Source organism: Siphateles boraxobius, unplaced genomic scaffold (genome assembly GCF_051911475.1).
Source record: "Siphateles boraxobius isolate OS27281-9 unplaced genomic scaffold, OSU_SipBor_1 61, whole genome shotgun sequence".
Classification (NCBI taxonomy): domain Eukaryota; kingdom Metazoa; phylum Chordata; class Actinopteri; order Cypriniformes; family Leuciscidae; genus Siphateles; species Siphateles boraxobius.
The window spans coordinates 11,185,101-11,205,595 of record NW_027509188.1 but is presented as its reverse complement, the minus strand read 5'-3'; the positions used below and the strand labels follow the sequence as shown (position 1 = coordinate 11,205,595).

Below are 20,495 nucleotides of genomic sequence, written 5' to 3'. Positions count from 1 at the left end.
TTGCTATGCAGTTGCTAGGGTACTTGCTGGGGTTGCTAGTGTGTTTCTATGTGGTTGCTAGGGCATTATTGGTGATTGCTATGCAGTTGCTAGGGTACTCGGGATGGTTTTTAGGGTCTTGCTATGCATATGTTAGGGTGCTCAGGGTAGTCATTAAGGTGTTGCTATATGATTGCTAGGGCATTCTGGGTGGTTGCTTTGCAGTTGCTAGCTACTCCGGGTGGTTGTTAGGTTGTTGCAATGCTGTTGCTAGGGTACTCATTGCTAGCATGTTTCAGATAGATACCATGCAAAAAAGGAGCATTATAGGACGCGATGCCTCCGAGAGTGCTGATCCGATCACAGCTTCATAATCAAGTCACCTTTATTTAAATAGCGCTTTTTACAATACAAATTGTTTCAAAGCAGCTTTACAGTGATGTGAATGAAAATGAATGTAACAAAGATTGTTTTGGCTGTACAGCAGCTCGAGAAGAAAGTCATTGTCCAGTTTAAGTTAAACCTTACAATAATCCAAATAACATTTGAATGCTCAGGTTCACATGTTAAGAGTTAAACTACTTCAGATGTTTTTCTTCTTGTCCTGTGAAGGGTGATGGCTTCTGTTAAATTTCTGCTTGAGAAATCACTAAAGGGACTGAAAAGAGATGATCTGAAGAAGTTTCAGTGGTGCTTAGAAAATTATCATGATAAGCATATATCAAAGTCTGACATGGAGAATGCAGATATCTTAGACACAGTGGATAAGATGGTAGCATGTTTTGGACCAGAAGAAGCTGTGAAGATCACGGTGGAGATCCTGAGGAAGATGAACCAGAACAATCTGGCTGAGCAGCTGGAGAACAATCATAAGCAAGGTAAGGTTTAATTCACTGTGACTGTAATGTGATTGACTGTTTACCAATGTAATGGGTTGACTTAAACTTTGCTCTTTGCTCTGCTGATGTGTTTGTGTGATTTATGTTTCCCAGTGAGTGATCCTTTCTCACACACACACACACACACACACAGGTCAAGCTGAAGGCACTATAAAAACATCTGTCATTGTTGGAGCTCATTCAAAAGAGATCAGGGGTAAATAACAATCATTGCCTGTACATGGAAACTAGAAAATATAACAGCAAGCAACAATTACAGGGTTCAAGAAGAACAGCAGCAGATCTTATACAAGTACATTTAATAGAACAGACTAGTCATGGTTTTTATGGATGGCTAAATGGTTTACAAGAGTCTTAAACCCTGAATTAAAACTTCTGAAAACAACTTCTACATACACAGGGTCATTGCAATAACCCCAACCTAAACCTAATACAGTCTCATGTCTAGTTTGGTGTGTTAGATGTCATGGTTTGATCATAAAGCTTGTAATTATTTTGGTCAGCATAGCCTTAAGTTGATCTGAGTCCAATAGTGACTATTTAATAAATGCTCTGGAAGGAATTAGAAAAAGAAAGTTATTCAGAAATTCAAAAATTGAAACTAATTGCATTCGAGTCAGGACATTCAAGACATTTCCATCACAATTTATGTTGTTAACTTCAGCATAATCAGTGTAAGATGATCATGTAAACACTATTGAAGTAAGAGTGTGATTCATTTTAATATAGTAGAAGCATGAATTTATGAAAAAACACTCTCCCATATTTCTTAAAGGATCAACTGCAGACGATAGAGAATCTACTCTTCATGATTACACAAAGACCAGCCTCACACTGAAGGACAAATTAAAACAGGACTACAACCGGATATTGGTTGGTAATTCACAGACGGGTCATCGGAAATACCTGAACGATATTTACACTGATTTATATGTGGTGGAGATTGAGACTGGAGGAAGAGTGAATGACCATGAGGTGATACAGATCGAATCAAACCACAACCAATTGACTGCCAAGGAGACGGCAATCAAGTGTAATGACATGTTTAAAGTCCAGTGTGATACGGATCAACGAAACAGAAAAGTGCTGACAACGGGGATCGCAGGAGTGGGAAAAACTGTCTCTGTCAATAAATTCATCTTTGACTGGGCTGAAGGAACAGAAAATCAGGATATAGTCTTCATATTTCCACTTCCATTGCGTAGATTGAATTTGATTAAAGAAGAGTGCAGTCTCATGGGACTGATCAACAAATACTTCTTTAGAAGTCCTGAAGAATTGCCCTCTCTTCCTGAAGGTGATGGTAAAGTTATGTTCATCTTTGATGGGCTGGATGAATGTCGCTTTACTTTGAACTTTAAAGAAGATGACACATTTACAAATGTAAATGAAAAAACAACAGTGAGTAAGATAATAATAAACCTTATCAAGACACATCTGGTTCCCTCTGCTCTCATCTGGATCACATCCAGACCAGCAGCAGCCAGTCTGGTTCCCCGTGACTACATTGATCAAGTGACAGAGGTGCGAGGATTTAACGATGAGCAGAAAGAGCAATACTTCAAAAATAACAGCAGTCCTGAGGTTGCTGGAAACCTCATCAGTCACATCAAGAAATCCAGGAGTCTGTACATCATGTGCCACATCCCCGTCTTCTGCTGGATCTCTCTTATTGTTCTTCAGCCTCTACTGGCTCGAGAGAGCAATGACAAAACTCCCACAACTCTCACAGGGATGTACACAAGCTTCTTAATTTTCTCAGAAGAAACAGATGGAAGAAAAATACTGTGATGAGCCCGAACCTAATTCCAATGCAGTGTCTTTTGATCAGATTATTCTGAAGCTTGGGAAACTGGCCTTTCAACAGCTAGAGAAAGGAAACCTGATTTTCTATAAAGAAGATCTTGAGCAATGTGGACTAGATGTCAGAAAAGGCTCGTTGTACTCTGGGTTATGCACTCGAATGTTTCAGGAGGAAAAGGTTTCAGCAATAAATGTTTACAGCTTCGTACATCTCAGCGTACAGGAATTCCTTGCTGCTCTTTATGTGTTTATGATGGGCAAAGATGAGAAAGCTGACCTATTTCTTCAGTCCTGGAGAGAAAAACTGAAATGGAAACTGTACCAAAAACCACTGTTTCAGCTTCATAATGCTGCAGTCAAGAAAGCTTTACAGAGTGAGAACGGACACCTGGACCTTTTCCTTCGTTTCCTCCTGGGTCTGGAGTCTGGAGCCTGCAATCAGAGTGACCTGAAGGGACTACTACCAGGACTGGAACTGAAAACAGAGGACATGAAAAACACTGTTGACTATATCAAAAAGAAAATAGAGAAGGAGAAATCAGTAGAGAAGACCATTAATCTTTTCCACTGTCTGAGTGAACTGAAAGATGACTTTGTGAAAGAAATCCAGAAGACTCTGAGCTCAGGAAATCTTTCAGCACAGAATCTCTCCTCTGCTCAATGGTCTGGTCTAGTGTTTGTGCTCCTGATGTCAGAACAGACTCAAGAGATATTTGAAATGCAGAATTACAGAGGATCTGATCAAGCACTGTTGAGACTACTGCCAGTGATCAAAAACACCAGAAGAGCAATGTAAGAGTCTCCTTTACATTAATTTATAAACACTGTTAGTCTTTTGTAATTGCCTTCATTTTAAATTAGTGACTTGCTGGCCTAGACAGTTCAGAAAAATGAATAAAATTAATGTGTGTGAAAAAGCTGTTTTGATGTTTTATGAAGAGAATTTTTTTTTATCTTTGCTTAATTCACTACAGTTAAAGTTTTTTTCAAGCTCCAAATGATAAACGCATTACTACTGCTCTTTTTGTTTTTTTCTCTACACAGGCTACACAGCTGTAATCTCACAGCTCAGTCCTGTGAGAGTTTATCATCAGCTCTACAATCCTCAAACTCTTTTCTGAGAGAGCTGGACCTGAGTAACAATGACCTGCAGGATTCTGGAGTGAAGCTTCTTTCTGATGGACTGAGGAGTCCAAACTGTCAGCTGGAGATACTGAGGTGAATGGTTTTAAAATAATTAACTATACTATAATCAGAGGCTGACTTAACCAATAAGCAAGGTAAGTGGCCGCTTAGCACCCGCAAGAGACAAAACATTTTGAATTTTTTTCATATTCTTATGACCCACATGGACCCACATGAGAACAATAACACATGATTCGACGGTGGAAAACTGAAATGAAACACAATGAGGTTATCTACAGGCCAAAACTAGTCAATAAACTTAACACTGACATGATCTGTGTTTCAGAGTGAAGCATGGCACTGTATTCATTTACACACGAGCAACTCATGATCCTATGTTTTCAGTGTGTCAGAGCGTCTTAGTTCACAGTAAATCAGTGATCTCAAACTAAGCTCCTGGAGGCTCACTGTCCTGCAGAGTTTAAATCCAACCAGCTCCAAAACGTCTTCTTCTTTTAAGTTTAATGGCGGTTGGCAAACCAAACTTTAATGGTGCATTCCCGCCACCTACTGGATTGGAGTGTGGATAACGTTATGGTAGTAGTGACCTAAATCCTGTTACTTAAATTAGTGTCTTTTAAAAAATTAAATACTTCTTCATATATTTTAAATTGCTTTGGGCCATTACCTAATAATGCTTGGATATAAAAAACTTCCATTTACATTTTTCTTAATGCTTGAAATAATTTAAATATTTCTCTTGCATAAGCCTCACATTTTAATAATACATGTTCTAATGTTTCCATAAATTTCGGAACTACTATTGTCAAAATACCCAGTCTGGTGTTTCCCAATCCTGACCATACTTTGATTTAGTAGACAATGGCCAATGCGCATACTTGAAATTATAACATCCTTCCTCCTATTTACAGAATTTCTTCTTTCTAAACCAACTGTTTCCTGAATTTTGTATAAATGTCGACCCATATTTCACTATCCCACTCCTTCTGCCATTTCTTCCTAATTTCCTTTGCAATTATACTTTTTATCTCAGTCTTACTCAATGCAATTTTAATATCAACTTCTTGAAATTTTATGGCTTGTTTAGCTAAACTATCCACCTCTTCATTTCCTGCCACCCCCATATGAGCAGGTATCCAAAGAAAATGAAAAATGATTCTCAATTGTCTGAAATTTCAAAAATTAAGTCCTGCCTAGCTATAGAAGTACCACTTGCTAGACTTTCAATTGCAGATAAAGAGTCAGTGCATATAACTGATCTGATTGGCTGAACTTATTCGACCCACTGTAATGCTAATATAATTGCTATTTATTCTGATGTAAATACTGAGACGTGATCTGAAGTTCTTTTCAAAATGTTAACTTTAAATTGCGGTATGAATACTGCTACAGATGTTATACCAGAATCTGGATCTTTTGAGCCATCAGTATATATCTGGATGGCGCTATAATATCTATGATCTATGTAATCATGTACCTTTACTCTATCCAGAATATTCGACTCATTATGTTTGTCTTTGTGGAACTGGATATCTACAGAAGGTATTTGACAAAACCAAGGAGGAATTGCTGGCAGAACCACACAAGTGGCAATATTAACTTCTTTAATTATTTCTCTTGCCTCCTCATTAATAAACCATCCAAAACTTCTTAGTTTTTTATAGTTATATTCCCAACAGTCACTAAAAACATTCTTAACTGGATGATTTTCCGATTGACCTTTTATGTTTGCCCAGTATCTCATTCTTAAATTAATCCTTCTCAATCCCAGTGGCATTACACCCATCTCAACATTAAGTGATGCCACTGGTGATGATCTTATTGCTCCACAACACATCCTTAATGCTTGATTCTGAATTGCCTCAATCCTAGCAAGCTGAGTTTTTGAGGCAGAACTTTACACCATGCTACCATAATCTATAGTTGCTCCAATTAATGCCACATAAATACTTTTGAGCGATTGCCGTTATGCTTCCCATTCAGCTCAAGCTAGACATCTCATTATATTTATCACTTTTTTACATTTATGTATTATTTTCTGTATATCCATACTGTATATCCATATCCATAGTCCATCCATACTCCTAAAAACCTAACAACTGATTTCTGCTCCAATGTTTCTCTATACATTTTAATATTTATAGTAGGGTTCGTCTTCTTTTTTGAAAAACAAATTACTTGTGTTTTTGCCATAAAGAGCCTAAAGCCCCATTTATTAGCCCAGTTTTCTATCAATTTGACAGCATTTTGAACCTTTTCCTGTACTAACTTAACATTCCTACCAAAGTATGTGAGCGGAGTGGAGCGGCAACAATTTGATTATTAATATTTTAATAATCACTCCGCTCCAGCTCCGCTCCGGGTTCACCATTTACCGCTCCCGCTCCACTCCTCGCTCACTGATATCAGAAATACGCTCTGTCTTCGCTTCCCGAGGAAATTGCGAATAAAGTATTTAGGTATGCTTTGAAATATCACAAAATTTCTCCTCATCATAATATATAGACATATTAAATAAAAAAATAAAAAACAACATTAGGAGAATTGTTTCAATGTGGTTTATTGGATAGTGTGCAAACTTTTCCTATGCCATGCTATGCTTATTGCATGGTTATCAGCATTAAAAGTTAAATATCATTGCTGCTTTTTGCAGAGCACTTTTTTTTTGGAAAGAGGAAAATAACTACGTTTTCATCAGTTATTTTATCTACGGGTCGCTACATTTCTTACAGATTTCTGCTCATTCGAAATCAAATACCGACAGTAAGATTACATTTGTTTGAATGCAATGCATTAGTGAGAAAGCGATTGCGTGTGTGAATAAGTGTTACCTGTTTGAAATGTGCTTTCACCCGATCGAGCCCGATCTCATGGAAGTGCGTATCTATAGCACAAATTTTATTTCTTGTACCATTAACAAAATAGTTTTTGCTTGCATAGCCCATGATAAGCAGTTTCCGCGTGCATATGATACACACTTTATGGCGTGCACGCACTTCACATCCCTAATCCTAACCAAGGGGTTTAGTGTGTTTCATTTGCACGCAAAAACAATTTTTGGGCGTAAAAATGGCATGAGAAATAAAATTTGTGCTATAGATACCCACTTTCATGAGATCGTGTTGCCCGATCATAGCCTATTCAGTAGGCTTGAGAACCTCCTGCAGTCACTCATGTCCATCGGCGTCATCATAACCTTCACATTTTTTTCTGATTTGAGAGATCCATCTGTATCATGCTAGCGTAATGTGTTTAACGTGTGAATCCTTACTAAAAAAACAGTTCTATAATGAGCCGTTGGCATGAATTGTACTCGTGATGGAGCGGTAGTGGAACGCTCTCGGAGCGAGTGAAAACCACGACGCTCCGACTTTTAAAAAATCCGCTCCGCACTCCATTCAAAATCACACCGATCCACTCCTCGCTCCGCTCCCACTCCACTCCGCTCACACACTCTGATTCTTACCTAGTTTCCATATTGCAGCATCATCAGCATATAAATATTTCCCTATCCCAGGTTCTATCTGAGAAAAAATGTCATTGATCAAAATTGGACTGCTTACACTTCCTTGAGGAGTTCCATTCTCGATTACATAAATCGGAGAATACTCACATCCCACTCTGACTTGAATAGTTCTATTTAACAGAAAGTTCATAATCCAGTTAAACATTTTACCTTTTATTCCCATCATATCCAGCTTAATTAAAAGTCCCTCCTTCCACAACATATCATATGCCTTTTCAACGTCAATAAAGACACCTACCAAAACTTCTTTATTAATCTGAGCCTTTCTTATGTCAGCTTCCAAACACAGCACAGAATCCATAGTGTTTCACCCTTTTCTAAAGCCACTTTGGTAGGGGGAGAAGATATCCCTCCTCTCGATAACATAAACCAGCCTGCTCATTACCATACGCTCCATAATCTTGCATATATTTGAAGTTAGAGCTATAGGCCTATAATTAATGGGTTGCGTATGATCTTTTCCTGGTTTTGCTACTGGGATAATTACTCCATGTTTCCATTCTTTGGAAGCTTTCCTGAATTCCATACCTTATTATAAATATTTAAAATGACATTTAATGAAGGGTCTGATAAATGCTTAATCATTTCATAGCATAACTCATCCCAACCTGGAGAAGTTTGTTTAGCCCTGCAATTGCTCTTTTTAACTCATACAAAGTTAATTCATAATCCAATGTATCTCCAGTTGACTCCTTAGCTTCCAATATATGTGATTCTTCCTCACAATTTGTTGCCTTTTTAAAAATTTTTATGAATATTTTCATTACTATGTACTTCACAAATTGTCGCTATGGTTCTCCCTCACATATCCAGCTCCTCTCGGACTGGACGCTATGGTGCAGGTGTGGCCGAGGCTGCACCTGTACGCATTCCCCCCGATATCAATGCTCCCGGGAGTTCTGCTCCCTGAGAGGGTTCGCCAGGAATGGGCTCATCTATTATTAGTAACCCCGCACGATATTTCACCCTCTCCCGGAGTTGTGGAAACTGTGGGCTTGGCCTCTTTGGGGGGCCCAGTTTATAGAATCCGATCTCTCGACTGAGGTTGTTGAGACCATCCTTCAATCCAAAGCTCCTTCCACGAGAAAACTATATACATTGAAATGGAAACTGTTCTCTACATGGCGTGGAGAATGTTTTTTAAATCCTGTTAACTGCCCGGTTTGGTACAGTTCTCGATTTCCTACAAGACCGTTTCTCTGCTGGATTATCTCCCTCCACCTTAAAGGTGTACGTAGCGGCTATATCTGCTTATCGCACCCCTCTGGGGGCTTTTTCTCTTGGGGGAGATGCTCTTATTATTCGTTTTCTCTGTGGAACATTGAGGCTAAGGCCTGCACTGCACTCTAGAGCACTGGCTTGGGATTTGGCCATTGTACTTGAGGGTCTGGCCTTGATTCCCTTCGAGCCTATTGAAGAGGTTTCAGAGAAGTTCCTTACACTAAAAACTTTATTTTTACTTGCTATTTCTTCAATCAAGAGAATTGGAGATCTGCAAGCCCTGTCGTGGCTCCTTCATGTTTGGAATTTGCACCTGGTATGGTGATAGCATTTTTACACCCTAGGCCGGGTTACATTCCTAAGGTCCCCAGTAATGCGGCGGGCCCTATTGTGCGGCAGGCTTTTTGCCCTTCACCTTTTAATACCCCAGATCAGGAAGGTCTCAATCTGATATGTCCCGTTAGGGCTTTGGGTGCCTACGTTCCCAGAGCTGCCCTGTGGCGTAGATCAGAGCAGTTATTTGTCTGCTTCAGTTTCACCAAGAAAGGTTGCCCTGCATCGAGACAGGTAATGAGCAAGTTGGTAGTTGAGGCCATCTCACTTGCTTATGAAGCGGCCGGACAGCCTTCACCTATGGCTGTTCGGGCCCATTCTACAAGGAGTATGGCTGCCTCTAAGGCTTTAATTTCAGGTGTTTCCCTTCAGGATATTTGTAATGCGGCAGGCTGGTCTTCACCACATACATTTGTCTGATTCTACGACTTAGACCTCTCCACTCCTGGGGCTAGGCTGCTTGCTTCTTAGTGTGCGCAAGGACTTCACACAGAACGGGCATTTCTCATTATGGCGTAGTGGGTATGGGGTTCCCACCGCATCTCAACGCAGCTCGAGTTCCCTTGAAAGGGAACGTCTCAGGTTACGCATGTAACCCTGGTTCCCTGAGAGAGAACGAGACGCTGCGTTCTCCTGCCATACTTCCTGCATGCCCTGATCGACTTGCTTCAGGCTTATCAGAAGCTGTCGCGGTCTGTTTTCAGGTGTGCTTTATGGTCTATAAAGAAATTGCTGAACAAAAGCTTAACTATTTAATGTGACAGTAGTCTTTTTTACAGTCAAAACTTTATAATCTATCCAAAACTAATCACAAAATCTTGTCTAAACATTCATATTTAGTCTATAACATATTGTGCATGATATATTAGCATAAACGTGTTAATTTGCAGTTTGTTGCTTATACAGACATTTTATTTCAACATATTTCAGTCTATTTTTACTCATCTTAGTAGGCTATAACAATATAGTTTGGATGTGTTCATGTAAAAATAACGTTTACTAATGTAGGTGCGAGAGTGAATGAACAGCACAGACGAGCTGTATAACTGAAGTAAACAACGCGTGTGCGTCTGTGCTGTTCATTCATCATTTAGCCTACACACAGACACGTAATTCATATTTAAACAGTCTTTTTGCGGTTTGCAGACACTATTCAATATCGCGATTAGAACAAAGCACTTAAGAATAAATGACTTACTACATCAGCTGGATTTGTTGCTCCTCGAAATGAAACTACCAGCACTTCTGGTAAATTTTCCAGGGTTATTAGATAGTATTATTCCTTACAGGTAGCAAGACGAGGTAAAGTTCAAGTTTTTATTAAACATGATGTGTTTTATAAACCAGCTGGTGGGCGTTGGCATGTTTGAATGGCTTGCCTTGGATCATTTGCGTTTGAATACCGCGTGCTCTCCATGCACTTGTCACATTAGCAGAATAATGAGCTGAGAGAACGATAATGAGATCGGCTGACACCTCTCTCTTTTTTTATAGATTACATAAACAGAAAATATTTATTTTAGTTTTGAATTAGATATTTTAAAAGTACAAACTTAAATGATTATAAAGATATATTGCTCATGCCTGGGTGACTAGTATTCGCTGAGTTTTGTTTAAGTTTAGAGACGTGCTCCAGAAAAAAAGTTAACGGAGACAGAGAGGCAGAAAGCACACCCTGTTTATTTTCTTTATTTTACAAAAGCACAATGTTTTATTTCGATTGGAAATGAACACATAAAAAAGTACATATTCAACAGTTTATTTTTTTATATTTCTTAAGTCTGTATGACGAAAAATGACAGTGTAGTTTAAGTCTATTTTGCTGCTATGTGAAAAAAATCGAGCAAAACGCGCCGGCGCGTTTGCCTACCCCAGAGGGTTAACACACGAAATTTAATTCCTTTTCTTTGTTTTAACTACGTTCCACCCTAAACTTGAATTTCCCCCACTATCTTCCTCAAACCTTTCATCCTCCATTTCTGGGTCGCTTCCGGAATCTACGTCAGATCCTACCATCCGTACACCAGTCACAACCGTTTGGCAACCACCGTTTGCCAATCGCCTCCTCAGAGATTTGTCCAGCTCCAAAACACCTGCCTGGAAGTTTTTAGTAATCCTGATTACTTTGATTAGCTGGATCAGATGTGTTTAATTAGGGTGGAACTAAACTCTGCAGGGCGGTGGCCCTTGAGGAGCTGAGTTTGAGTCCACTGCAGTAAATGCTACTCCACATGAACTCCTGCAAGTGAGTTTGGGCCACTCCTACTGTAGCATGGATCTGAAAATGTAACAATTTTAATCCCAATTTTGTAATGAGAACTGTATATAAATCTTCTAAAAAATTAAGAAGCATAAAGCTGTGTCATTGGTATTTTATTGTATTTAGCTCCCTGTGGGTTTCTGCTAAAATAAAACATTTAGTCATTTTAAATGTGAAAATATTTCACTTCCGGCATGCAGTTGAGTGAGTGAGGTGCATCCGGGAGCTGCTCCGTAAATTTAATTTATTTTCAATAGCCAACGGGAACATTTAAAATCCTTAATACTTTAAGACGACGTCTACAACGGTAGAGAACATTTAAATGATAGCTGGAGCTTGTCATTATCCCTGCACAATGCCTAAATCCTAACGTGTTTCTCCTGCTCCTGATGAAGCTGACAACGCCGGTAACATGGCTGTGGCAGCTTCGGGGTTAACACCAGCTCTTTTAAAAGAGCTGCTTACCACAACAATTTGTGAGGAAATCACATCTGTAAGGTCTCAGTTCCTCACTTAAATATGCTTGAGACAATATGTTTGACATATATTGTATTACACTATGTATTGAGACTTTTTTTTGAAAGACGATGAAAATATTTTTCACTATTCTCCTGTATCTGTAGATATTTAATGGAAATGAATAATTTATTAGCAAGTATAATGTAAATTAATACATTTAAAATACTTGCAAATAATATTTTATTTTTAAATATCCACACATTCACTCTTATTTGTATGACTGTTAATGTATCTTGTCTAAATGCAAATTATATATTTTCAAATCAAAACAATGTAATTTTGACAAAAAAAGAATAGTCAATTGAAATTACTGCTAACAGATAAAAGGCTGAAATAGGTATAAATGTTCAAGTAACAATTTCTATAATGCAAATAAGCATAAATGTGTCTGACAACTAAACTACATTCAGAAAAGTAATATTTTTACACTGGTACATTTCCAAAGACTCTTTTTTTTTTACTTTTGTAACTGAATTATAGAAAATAACAGCTGCAAATACATACTGCACTGGGCTGAGTTTCCTAAAAGCATCGTAAGTTGATTGTAGAACAATTGCTACCAGGCTTATGATTCTTTTGGGAGACGCAACCAAGGTCAGTGTGTGATAGTAACGTCTGATTCCCAAACTAATGTCATGTGGACTGTTGCTGTATGTCTTTGTAGATTTTCTGGCTGTATGGTGACAGAGGAAGGTTGTGGTTATGTGTCTTCAGCTCTGAGTTCAAACCCCTCACACCTGAGGGAGCTGGATCTGAGCTACAACCACCCAGGAGATTCAGGAGTCAAGCTGCTCACTGATAAACTCAACGATCCAAACTACAGACTGGATAAACTCAAGTATGTAGAGCATGAAGAGTTTTGATTAAACAACTCCAATAACAGCTCTAGTTATGGTACGGGGCTGTTGAATGCTTCATTCTAACTGGTTGATGAAAATTATAGGGTTGTACAGTTATTTACGGTAAACAAAGGTAAAGTAGTTCTAGGCAGGTCTTGACTGCATTATAGTTCCATATCACTTTGCAAAATGATTTCAGTTATTTCAGAGGTCGACAGCCTACAACAGCAAAAGAACCAAAACCGACAAAGACAAAGAAAATATAACAAACAACAGGATATTAATCACAAACCATTTCCATGATTTTCCTTCTAAATAAATTTTTATTCACTTTATCCCGCTCTCCCATAAAAGCGCACAAACAGAGGACAGACACACACACTCATACATGTGGTCTAGTGATGTGATGCATGTGCACATACCAGACTTTTCTTATTTCAAAATATATTTATTGGCATTTTGTGCAGATACAACATCTTGTATATATAAAAATTAAATGAACCACAGCTCTGCTTTTCTCCCGTCTGCCCTTAATGCCCCGAGTACAACCTCACTATACATACAATACATATAATAACTATACTATAAGTGTAAGAGTTAAACAATACAATAAGTGTACAAAACAATAAAATACAATGCAATATAAAGAAAAGGATACAAAAATATATATAGTTCATTCTCGTTTGCGTTTTCAAGTGTGAGATCAATGGTATCAATATAATTTAACAAAGGTTTCCATGTTTTATGAAAGGTTTTTAAAGACCCTTTCAAAGAATTTTTTTCAGCATTAAACACAAGATAATTTATTTTATCCATCGATGATATGAAGGAGGGCATGCATGTTTCCACTCAAAATATATATTTAAATGAGATGTGAGGAAATGTTTGAAGTTGTTATCAGAGAGTAAATGTGAACTAAATCTCCATTGTTTAGAATAAGTTCTGGCTTGTGTAAACCTTACATCCAAAGAGGTTGGGGCATGATCAGAGATGATGGTGCATTCAAGTCCTCCTGGGAAGTTTGTGTTTACAACGGCTGTTGCGTCAAGTCACTTTCCTCGAATAAGATGGCAGTGTACTTTCTCTTAATTAATTACACAAAAATACAGCAAGGTTCTTAAAGCAGCACTATGTGTATAATAGTGTAAATGAGCGGATTTTGCAAACTATTATGATAAATAGCAATAATCATGTCTAACAACATCATAATAACGGACATTGTTATGAAATAATGTGGCGTACATGATGTAACTTTATTGATGTCATCTGGCATTTAGGCTCAGGTAAGCCTAACGTGGTAGGCTACTTTATTATTATAAAGTGCAGAGGCCGTGAGTGCAGATCATAGACTGTCACGCTCTGCGTGAGTTGTTACGACAGTAACGTTAAATACAAGTACTCTACAGCGACTCTAGGGGTCGCTGTTTGACAAAAACGGAATTCCTGCATAGTGCCGCTTTAAACTCTATTTCTATAAAATTAAGAACAAAGAAATGTGCATCAGGTGTACTTTGGTTTTTTTATGTTTTTAATTAATTTATTAAGCCACTGCAAACTTTATCATTACATATTATATTGTTATATTATAATGCCATCATATTCTGTGCAGGCAATTAGCTTACTTCGCTGTAAATATAAAAGCCTGACAATATCACTGCTAAATACATTTAAGTATTGTGTTATTCCGCCATGTTTCTCACTGACACGCCCACATCTTGTACAGATCGGGGCTTAAAGAAAATCCTGAGCTTCCCACTCGTATTTACAACATTGTGGTGGCATTCAACTCATACAGTTGAAACCAGATATTTACATACACTTCAGAAATAAACACAACTTTTATTTCTTTACTGTCATACATTAAATCAAGAGTAAACGTTTTCTGTTTTAGATCAATAAATATTAACATATTTTTTGCATTTGTTAAATGACAGAATCGAGCGAGGGATAATTTTTATGTATTTTATTTTTACCACTTTCATCAAAGTCAGAAGTATACATACACTTCCTTAGTATTTGGTAGAATTGCCCCGAAACTGTTTCACTTGGTCCAAACGTTTTGGGTATCCTTCCACAAGCTTTCTACAATAGTTTGCTGGAATTTTGGCCCACTCCTCTTGAAAGAACTGGTGTAACTGGGTCAGGTTTGTAGGCCTTCTTGCTCGCACTCGCCTTTTCAGTGCCGCCCACAAATTTTCTATGGGATTGAGATCAGGGCTTTGTGATGGCCACTCCCATACCTTGACTTTGTTGTCCTTAAGCCACTTTGTAAATAATTTGGAGGTTATGCTTGGGGTCATTGTCCATTTAGAAGACCCATTTGCGCCCAAGCTTTAACTTCCTGGCTGATGTCTTCAGATGTTGCTTCAATATATCCACAAAATTCTCTTTTCTCATGATGCCATCTATTTTGTGAAGTGCACCAGTCCCTTCTGCAGCAAAGCAGCCCCACAACATTATACTTCCACCCCCATACTTCACAATTGGGATGGTGTTCTGAGGCTTCAAAGCTTTGCCCTTTTTCCTCCAAATATACCGTTTATCATTATGGCCGAACAGTTCAATTTTTGTTTCATCACACAACAGGACATGTCTCCAGAAATTAAGATTTTTGTCCCCATGTGCAGTTGCAAACTGTAGTCTGGCTTTTTTGTAGTGGTTTTGAAGTAATGGCATTCTTCTCCCAGAGTAACCTTTTAGCTCATTGTGGTACAGGACTTGTTTTACTGTGGATAATGACACTGTCTTACCAGTTTCAGCTAGCATCTTCACAAGGTCTGTTTCTGTTGTCCTGGGATTGATTCGCACATTTCACACCAAAAAACGTTCCTCTCTGGGACTCAGAATCCGTCTCCTTCCTGAGCGTGATGATGGTTGTACATTCCCATGTTTTTTATGCTTGCGTATTATTGTCTGAACAGATGAATGTGTGAACTTCAGGCATCTGGAAATTGCACCTTAGGATGAGCAACGCTTGTGGAGGTCCACAATTCTTTTCCTGATGTCTTGGTTGATTTATCTTGATTTTACCATGATGTCAAACAAAGAGGCGTTGTGTTTGAGGTGTGCCTTTATATGCATCCACAGGTGTGCCACCAATTAACTCAAATGGAATCAATTAACCTATCAGAAGCTTCTTAAGCTCAGAATGGAATCATCTGGAGTTTTCTTTTTGTTTAAAGACACAATAAACTTAGTGTATGTATACTTCTGACTTTGATGAAAGTGATTAAAAAAATACATAAAAATTATCCCTCGCTCAATTCTGACATTTAACAAATGCAAAAAATATGTTAATATTTATTGATCTAAAACAGAAAAAGTTTACTCTGATTTAATGTATAACAGTAAAGAAATAAAAGTTATTTATGTTTTTTTCTGAAGTGTATGTAAATATCTGGTTTCAACTGTAAATACCATCTTTACGAGATTAATTGAATCCATGACTATACTATGATAGTCGCAGGAATTGACAGAGTGTATCATTCTATCAACCAAAAAATAAATAAATAAATAAAAAATCCACGAGTATGAACGGTGAACATGCGAAAAGAAAGAGAAGACTTTACTAGTTGGAAATCTTGACCTCCAGGGATTTGACAGGCCAATCTGTTTAGTTAAGGTCTCTAGAAGTCTGGTAGTTGGACAACGTGGTATGTTTTGAAGACGACCTGTCCAATATTGTATTTTGAACCAAATTAAAATCTCCCCCTATAACTATGTGATGACTATCAAGATTAGAAAGTATAGAAAAAAACAAACAAAAAAACAATTGGGGCCACACATGCATGCTAAACCAACTGGGACTGTTTGTAAAATTCCGGGCACAATAACATAACGACCATTTGGATCTGAGATCACTGATTCAGGTTCAAAAGCAATGTTCTTATGTAGAAGAACTGCTCCCCTCTTGCCTTCACAGAAATTTGGAGAGAAAACAGTTACTCACCCATATACACTTAATGCGAGAAACATCCGAGGTGAAAAGATGAGTTTCTTAATCTCCTCGTGAGGGACTGTAAATGTGAAAGAACTTTTTGGTCTTAACAATATTATTCAAACCCTTTACATTACAAGAGATAAAATTAATATTTGTATTTAATCTTGTTGTGCTACCAGCCATTTGTATCATGTATAACTCAGTCCCTCCAGTTTTTTGCTATTCCGTGATCGCTGAATACAACGCAAAATCAACAAAATGTCAAATTTTTTTGCGATCCTGCATAATTCCTAATTTAACCGCAAAATAATCACAAAAATGAAAAAGACCTAACAAAGCATTAAATTATAAATCACCCAATTTACATTGTTTAATAGTTTAATTAAAGTTTTAATGCATTTTTTCGTGGAAACAAATGTTGCGCACGCGTGATGTCTGTGAGCGGTCTGTCAGAAACATGGCGAAAGAAAATGGGTCTCACCTGCCCTCTCACATAAGCACCAAGGACCGGGCTAAACAATATCCTGATATATTGCACAAGAGTGGGGGTAAATTGTTTTGCAACCCGTGTAATACAATTTTAGACCACAAAAGAAAGTCTACTATCGACTATCCTCTAAGTGGGAGCAAACATCTCAGACAAACAGACCTGTGTAATCAGAGGAAACGCAAGCAGCAGCTCACCATGTCGGAGATGGCTTCAAGGATGACGGCCGCTGGACATGATCGAAATAAAATGAGCAAAAGTGATTTTTGTGTTGTTTTAAATTGCTGTGTGGTATAACGATTTAAGTGTCAAATCGCTCAAGATTTTTTCTTTTGTTTATATTCGGCTATATAGCTGAATCAGCCGATATCCGAACAGTTTTCATTGGGCAGTAGGCTACGGCAAACTTATTAACGCGTTTAACATGATTAGATGACATCACAAAAAGTATGATATGCTCGAAGGTACTAAAAAGAATTATTAAAAGCGCAGTATACCGTGAAAGAGAACTAATTTCAGCCAGTCAAAGTCTGTCTCTGACTGCTCTGTGTGTGTGTGTGTGTGTGTGTGTGTGTGTGTGTGTTTGTGTGTGTGTGTGTGTGTGTGTGTGTGTGTGTGTGTGTGTGTGTGTGTGTGTGTGTGTGTGTGTGTGTGTGTGTGTGTGTGTGTGTGTGTGTGTGTGTGTGTGACTGACTGACTGACTGACTGACTGACTGCGTGTCACCGCCTGTCAGCGTTAGAGTATTGAATTCTCTTTATAGCGCTTGAACTATACACACATAGCTACAATTACTTCAAAATATTCATCTTGGCGAGTATTTACGTAAAACAATCAGTAATAACTGATTGGGACGTTTGTCATTACTGTAGTAGGTCTTAAAGTGACAGTAACCTAATTTACCTGTTGTTGTCAGTGTTGTTAATGATAATCAACAACACAGCACAATTTTTTTTAAAAATTGGTTTTGGTAAATGAATTACAGATCGATTTTAATGTCACCTATTTTTTGCAAATGTATGAATTTGATTTACACACAGTTCTACAGTATAAATTACTAGACCTGCTGTTAATATTTACATAGGTCAGGTAGAAAAATTACCCATAGGTTGTTTTAAGGGTTAATTTGACGAGAATTTGATTAGACCAAATAAACAAGCTTTATGCATTTTGTTTGTGATTTGTGTCATGTATGACTGTTGTGCATCTGATATAATACTATTATGGCAAATGTGATGTCCTAATTACAAAATATAGAAATCAAATATAGAAATTACCACCACAAATTCAGTTATTTTGATCGCAAAAATCACACAAAAAAATTGTGAAATCCTGGAGGGACTGATAACTATCGCAGTACCCTGATCCATGAAATGTCCTGAACAAATAAAAAAAGAGATAAAGAAATAGAGGGGGAAAAAACCCTTTAAACTAACCAGCAGGAACTTGCACATTTCTCTGGATGCCTTGTCTTCCTATTGAACACTTATTTAAACCACAAACCTTATTTTTCCCCAACAACACATAACCCCCAACCAAGAGAATATCAGAATTAGAATTAGTACTGCATATATAAAATTTACAAGTCCTTCAATGACAAAATGTATTTTTACAGCATCTCAAATGAAACTTGTTTAGTCACAAATGTGGTATATAACAACTGTTCGTGGAATTCTGAGTGAATTTGACTTTTACAGCTAATCACTGTAACGGCTTTCCCCAGCTTTGAATCTCAGCTTCTCCACCTTGACTGGAATGGTCCCATCTGCTTAGGGGTGATATATCGTCCTCCACACTCCACTAATGATTTTATACAGCATTTTACTGAGTTCATTGGCAGTATTGCCACAAACTATGATCGCTTCCTTTTGGTGGGAGATTTTAATATTCACGTCTGTTGTCATTCAAATTCCTTATCGCAGGAGTTTCTTGACTTAATAGATGCTTTTAATCTACTGCAGTGGGTCAAAAACTCTACGCACATTCAGGGCCATACATTGGACCTTGTGTTATCCTACGGGATCGATGTCACTGATATTGTATTTTCTGATTATCTGCTCTCCGATCACAAGCCTATTCTATTCTCACTGTCTCTCCCGGAGCTCTCTCAACCCACTATTGCACCTGTTATGTCGCGGGTCTACTCTCCTCAGTTCAGCACTAACTTCGATCTGTGCTTTGCTGAACTATGTTCACACTTGGACTTAGACCAACCACTATCTGACCTGGATGCGGATCAACACTTCAGCCTTTTAAATTCTGCCTGGCTTAAGGTAGCTAACGTGACTGCTCCTTTCAAGCCTCACATATCCAAACCAAAATCTAATCTGTGGCAAAACTCTGACTCTCGTCATCATAGACAAATTTGTAGAGCGGCCGAACGCAAATGGAAGCGAGACAGGCAGATTGTCTCCTTCCATTTGTTCAAAGACGCTCTTACAGCATACCAGAAGGCAGCTAAGTCAGCTAAAGCTGCATATTTCTCTAACTTAATTGAATCCAACCACTCCAACCCAAAGGTCTTGTTTTCTGTCATTCAGTCTGTTATAAATCCTTCTTCTAAACTATCTGTTGCCTCTGATGCTCTATGTGAAGATTTCCAGAGATTTTTTGTGAACAAAATCACTAAATTAAGACTTAGTGTTTGCCCTAACTTAACTCTCCCCTCATTCGTGTCACCTACTACTTGTGTTTGGGAGGTTTTTGATCCTATCAACCTCCAGACACTAAAGGATGTGTGCACCAAGCTTAAACCTTCTTATTGTCCAAATGATATCATTCAGCCGAAATTTCTAAAGTTAATTATCGACTCTGTGGGTCCAGGTTTGGTATCTCTTTTTAACAAGTGTCTCAATACGGGCTCTGTTCCAACTAATCTTAAAGTGGCTACGGTCACTCCTTTGCTCAAGAAGCCTTCACTGGATCCTTCTATTTTACAAAATTACAGACCCATCTCTGTTTTGCCTTTTATTTCCAAGTTATTGGAGAAAATTGTGTTTAATCAACTTCAGCACTTTCTTTCAAATAACTGTATTTATGAGGCTTTTCAATCTGGGTTCAGGACTGCCCACAGCACTGAGTCCGCCCTTCTGCGAGTGCTAAATGATATTTTTATCTCCACTGATTCGGGTGATTCTGTGGTTTTAGTTCTCTTAGACCTTTCGGCAGCTTTTGACACTGTTGACCACCCTACTCTGTTGGCTAGACTTGAGACTGAGGTGGGCCTAAAGGCTTCTGTCCTGTCATGGTTTCAGTCGTACCTTTCTGACAGAAAGTTTTTAGTTAAGATGGGTAATTTCTCCAGCTCCATGGCACCTCTAACCTGTGGTCTTCCACAGGGCTCCATTTTGGCTCCCTCTCTATTTTCTCTATACATGCTACCGCTGGGCGCTATCTTAAGGAAACACAGTGTATCATTTCATCTTTATGCAGACGACACCCAAATTTACATTCCATTTAAAAGAAATAACCCTGCAGCGTTAAACTCTCTTCTACTATGCCTAGAGGAGGTAAAGGCATGGCTGGCTCAAAATTTCCTCTCTCTA

The 20,495-nt window shown here is 38.2% G+C and overlaps 1 pseudogene across 1 annotated transcript in view; it reads left to right on the top strand.

The window, feature by feature from the left end:
- Window positions 1-314: 314 nt before the first annotated feature.
- Window positions 315-20,495, top strand: part of LOC143718287 (NLR family CARD domain-containing protein 3-like) — a 43,320-nt pseudogene continuing 23,139 nt past the window's right edge. The window contains exons 1-4 of the transcript XR_013196303.1: window positions 315-857; window positions 1,654-3,473; window positions 3,726-3,899; window positions 12,351-12,524. The product of XR_013196303.1 is annotated as an NLR family CARD domain-containing protein 3-like (transcript). The remainder of the gene's footprint in view (window positions 858-1,653; window positions 3,474-3,725; window positions 3,900-12,350; window positions 12,525-20,495) is intronic.